Source organism: Calliphora vicina, chromosome 2 (assembly GCF_958450345.1).
Source record: "Calliphora vicina chromosome 2, idCalVici1.1, whole genome shotgun sequence".
NCBI lineage: Eukaryota > Metazoa > Arthropoda > Insecta > Diptera > Calliphoridae > Calliphora > Calliphora vicina.
In genome coordinates this window covers 64,984,852-64,990,851 of record NC_088781.1, presented here as the reverse complement: position 1 = coordinate 64,990,851, position 6,000 = coordinate 64,984,852, and positions in this window count along the sequence as shown.

Below are 6,000 nucleotides of genomic sequence, written 5' to 3'. Positions count from 1 at the left end.
CGTTAGTTTTCGAGATATTTTCACCAGATTTACTTCAAGAACGTGGAATTCAACTGAATGTTTTTTCTCTTAGTGGAGTAGGAACATTTGTTATTACAATTTTTAAGGATGTTTACAGGAATGTGTAAAGAATTGAAAAATTTTAATATTCCAGTTAAATGTCAGCAGCTTTTGTCGCAGCTAATATAATAATGTTTTTTAGAGAAACTATACAATTTTCCGATTAATATTTTGCATAAAATTTTTTCTCTTTTAGAAATTAAAATAAAATAATTTGAAAGCGAATTGTTATTAAAATTTTTATATTTTTGGAAGCGTCTTTTTGTTGTCTAACAAAACAAAAAATTCGAGTCTATTAGGTCCAAAAGTACGCCTTATATTATTCATAAAAAGGACAAAGGTATTGTTAACTTTTAAATTTTGAAATGTCTATTACTCGGAAATTATAAGAGATAAATAGTACACGCAAGCAAGTTTTTTCAAGACCGAGCGCTTTCCAAAAATATAAAAATCTTTGAAATCGTATGGGAAACAAAGAATCTTTGAGCGCCCATTGCGCCGCCCTGGAGCATATGTAGGGTCCATTTTAATAACTAAAACTCGAATACTCCTTGTCAATATCCTTACATATTAAAATAACAAATGGTACGTAATTAAAAGTCCAACTTTCGACGATTTTAAAACCACAATAGGTTTTGCATTTTCTATTAAAATCCACGTTCCTGAGATAAAACTGCAAAAAACAAAGTTTTTAGTGGAAACTATCTATGTATTTAGTGTGCTAAAATTATATTGTATAAAAAATATGTTTTGCACTGGCTGTCCAGTAGAGCTATCAATAAACTTGGTATTTCAAAACTTCTATAATCTTTTATTTTCCCAACACTTTTGTTAACAACATTAATAATTTGTATCGGCCATTTTCACAATGTACGATTATTTCATTTTAACCGGAAAATTAACTAACTGTAGGTTTGTTTAACAGGGACAATTTAACCAACGGTTACCGATTTACGTTTCACCATCATTTGATTACTTAACCAAAGCATTCAGTAGAAAGTATGGCAATAATGCATACTAAAGGCCTGCACAAGACAACATTTTGTAGAAAAATTTCTTACTTCAAAATTTGATGCTTTGTTTTGTTGTGTCGACGCGCACATCATGTTGTTCAATGTCATCGCGCCGCAAAAACCATGTTGTACCATGTCATCGCGCCGCGAAAACCGTGTTGTGCCATGTCATGTCTATAACTATTGATGATGCTGTTGTTATGTGTGGTAGCATGAATTGAATTCATGTTAACAAGTGTCGCATTGTTAGGCAGAATAAAATTGCATAGCAGAATGAAATTGTACACAACTGCTGAACTGTGAAAATCTGAGAACTATTATTATTTAGCATTATATTTTTTTTTTAATATTTAGAACAAATAATATAAGGATTTTTAAAAAATATAAATAATAAAGTGTAACACAGGAAAAAGAAATTCATAATTGGAATGAATTTTTTAATAAATATTATTAATCGAACAAGAATTTTTTACAAACTTTTTTCATTCAGAATAAGAACATGTTCATAAATATTATAAAATTGTACATGAAGGAAATGTTTGCTTTTTTTACACAAATTTGTTGCTATTTTAAAATAAATTGCATTATGTAGTTCAAATATTTTTGTATAATATCCCAATATTGGCCAATATTTCTAAATGTATTACAAAATGCAGTAAATTTAGCCCATATTTTCTCATTATATAGCTGAAAATCATAAAAAAATTTAATATTTTCCAAGAAAAATTTCAAACATTTTTGAACAACATAAAAATATACCAGAAAATTTAAATAATTTTGTTCAAAAAATTATAAAAGTATAAATGTAAAAAGTAAAAATTATAAAAGTAGAAGTAGAAAAGTAAAAAATAGTAGAAAAGCAAAAAATTATAAAAATAGAAATGTAAAAAAGTAGAAAAGAAAAAAGTAAAAATTATAAAAGTAGAAAAGTAGAAAAAGTAAAAAGCAAAAAATTATAAAAGTAGAAATGTAAAAAAGTAGAAAAGTAGAAAATAAAAAAGTAAAAATTATAAAAGTAGAAAAGTAAAAATTATAAAAAGTAGAAAAGCAAAAAAATTATAAAAGTAGAAATGTAAAAATGTAAAAAAGTAAAAAATTATAAAAGTAAAAAGTAGAAATGTAAAAATTATAAAAGTAGAAGTAGAAAAGTAAAAAAAATATTGGCCAATATTTCTAAATGTATTAAAAATGCAGTAAATTTAGCCCATATTTTCTCATTATATAGCTGAAAATCATAAAAAAATTAAATATTTTCCAAGAAAAATTTCAAACATTTTTGAACAACATAAAAATATACCAGAAAATTTAAATAATTTTGTTCAAGCCTCCTAGATTTTATTTGAAAACAAAAAATAGGAAAAAAATTTCTGTGAAGTTACGCAATAAATGCCCTACACTTTTTCTTCAAATCGTTGGACAGATACATTTGTTCCATTGGAACATTTTCGTAGATTTATATTTTTGTAGCAATTATGCCGCGAATGATTCAGAGACACTTCATTAAATTTAAACACGTTTTTACAACGCGTATAATAATAAACACGTTTGTCTTTAATATCATTAAATATATTATAAACTTCACCGTTAAGGATGTATACATTAATTTAATTTTCTTTAATTAAACACCGTCTAATAGGCCAATTGGCTTTGTTCATGGAGTTTTATTTAGCAATGTAATTATTAAATGCCCCGTTAATAATATTCGAGCGGTTGTACCTAAGTCAGGTAGTATTTAAAATATGTATGTGAAAAACATTAAATTCCATGAAAATTATTGGCATTTTATGGCTTATATTCAACGTATTCCTTTTTAAGTAATAATATAACAGGTAATATTACTAAATATTGTAAAATTTTTCAAAACAACATTGAAAAACCCATTGATGTACTTTCGTATTTTTATTTTGACCTCTATATAATATAAATATAAATTCCAGTTGTATTTTTATAGTCAATTTTTTCTTATTGCACACAATAAATACAACAAATGAATTGAAATCATCTCATACAAACAATGCCTCATACATGATTTAAATGACTTGAAATTATTTTCCATGTCATCCATGCATCTGTTAATTTTTTTAATGTTGTGTGTGTTATGATGTTGTTAAAATGATGCTGAATTTGTTTTTTGTTTTGATATACATTGCCTTTGCGTGTTGCTGTTAAGTAGGTAAAAGAACATAACATGACATGACAAAAGCATCATGTGGCAATTGTCTTCATGTTAAACAATGCTGCATGTGCAGGTCTTTAATGCATACATTTGTTTACGAAAAATAGTGTAATGAAAGATTGAAATATAAAAAATTGTCTAAAAGACGGCATAAAAAATAATAATCTGTGTTTTCTTAGTGGTATAATAAAAAAAACGTATAAAACTCAAAAATATTAAGGTACCTAACTGTAAAATTTACAGAACAAACTGAACAACAATTACTGAAAACCAACAAGGAAAAGTGCGCATTTGTTGTTTGGTTTGTAAGCGCAATATCCGGGTGGTATATGGATCACCCCGTGCAAAATTGACTTTTCTTCGCTTTACACTTTTAAAAATTATAAATATTACAAAAATATAAATGTTTTTCCATGTTCTTTTATTATATTTCTTACAATTAAGATGCTAACCGTCGAAATTTATTCGGTTATATTTAACAGCAACTTTGTTGTTAAATAGTGTCAGTTAAGAATTAATCGTACATTTTGAAATTCATATTAGCCTAACTTGCGGTTAAAGTTCACGTTAACTTTTAATCGTACATTGTGAAAATGGCCCAGAAAAGCAAAACTGCATTTGCTAGTAACTATACATTAAGTTGTAGAATTTGTATGTATACTAACACAGTACAACACATGATTTTGGGACTCAATTCTGACAATTGCACGTGAAAGTAGCCCCAAAAATAAGAACTTCTGCATCATTAGTTTTGTCAAGTTGGCTGCCGTAATAATTTAATGACCATACGAATTTGTTTTCCTCAAGGTGGATTTTTATCACTTTTTCTATATTTTAGCACGGTTATATCTCGTATACCGTACGGAATATCTCTTTTGTGGCTGAAGCAAAGTTGTAGATATTGAATAGTAGGAAAAAAGTACGGAACATACCTACCCGAAAAAGGTGCACCCAGTGCCTTAAAAATCGCAAAAATGCCCATTTTTTAACCAATTTTTCACCTTTTTTGCTCAATAACTGGATTACAAATCCAATTATGGACCGATCACCATGAAATTAGGTCATGTGATTTGTAACTATATGAAAGTTATTAATCATGAATTTTGTATGTATACCATCATTTTTAACAGATTTATTCACTTTAAAGTGATTTTCGGAAGCGGGTCTTATATGGGAGCTATGAATAATTATTGACCGATCATAATAAAATTTTTTGACATGAATTTTATATATATAAAACTTATTTTGAGCGAAATTTGTGTAGATACATATATAAATTAAACATTTATGACCGATAAAGTCCAATTTCGGGAGGGCATTTGTATGGGGGCTAAGTGAAATAATGAACCGATTTCAGCCAATTTCAACAGGCTTCATCCTTGTGCCGAACAAATTATATGTACCAAATTCTTTTATGATCGGTCCATAATTTGTCATAGCTCCCATATAAGACCCGCTTCCGAAAATCACTTTAAAGTGAATAAATCTGTTAAAAATGATGGTATACATACAAAAGTCATGATAAATAACTTTCATATAGACACAAATCACACGACCTAATTTCATGGTGATCGGTTCATAATTGGATTTGTAATCCAGTTATTGAGCAAAAAAGGTGAAAAATTGGTTAAAAAATTGGCATTTTTGCGATTTTTAAGGCACTGGGTGCACCTTTTTTGGGTCGGTATGTTCCGTACTTTTTTTCTACTATTCAATATCTACAACTTTGCTTCAGCCACAAAAGAGATATTCCGTACGGTATACGAGATATAACCGTGCTAAAATATAGAAAAAGTGATAAAAATCCACCTTGAGGAAAAAAAATTCGTATGGTCATTAAATTATTATGGCAGCCAACTTGACAAAACTAATGACGCAGAAGTTCTTATTCTTGGGGCTACTTTCACGTGCAATTGTCAGAATTGAGTCCCAAAGCAATGAACTGAAAAATGTTGTACTGTGTTATTATATTACTTACAATTTCATTCATGCAAACACAAAAATAATCCTTAATATTCTTATATTGTTTCTGATATGGCACAACATCCCTTTTTAATTTCTTGCCAAACGGGACACGACGGACCATTTCAGCGTGTACATGCAGGAGTAAAACAAAACAACAACAAAATTGTCAAGATAAATGAAAAACACACTATTGACCTGATTTTGTTTATCATTCAACACATCTGAATGATTTGAAAAAAAAAATAAAAAAAAAAACGAAATTAGGACTAAAATTATGTAGATATGTATGTATGTGTTCGTATGTGTGTCATTAGTACATAAACTTACACATCTACACTCATCTGTCTACAGGATAATAGTTGGGGCAGCAGTAGTTGTAGTGGTAGTAAAAACCGGTTGGCATGACACGATTTATTCAAATGCGAATGTATTCAGCATACACGCACGCATTATGTTTCAAATATTATTCACACATTTACTGGATAGTTGATGAATGAATGAATACTAGTCCACACACAGATATTGACACACTCACACATTTACGTACTCCCTCACTCACTACATAGACAATTACAATTTTCTTGAATTTCCTGTAAATATTACTTTAAATACAGATAACCAGCATGCTGAAGTATTACGGAGACGGCAAGAGGAGCAGCAGCAGTAATAATACAATCCACTAATACACACACACACACACACATACAAACACACTCCCAATGGTGGAAAACTTTCCTACACATAGAAACACACACATACACTTACAAAAAATGTACAACATTAACC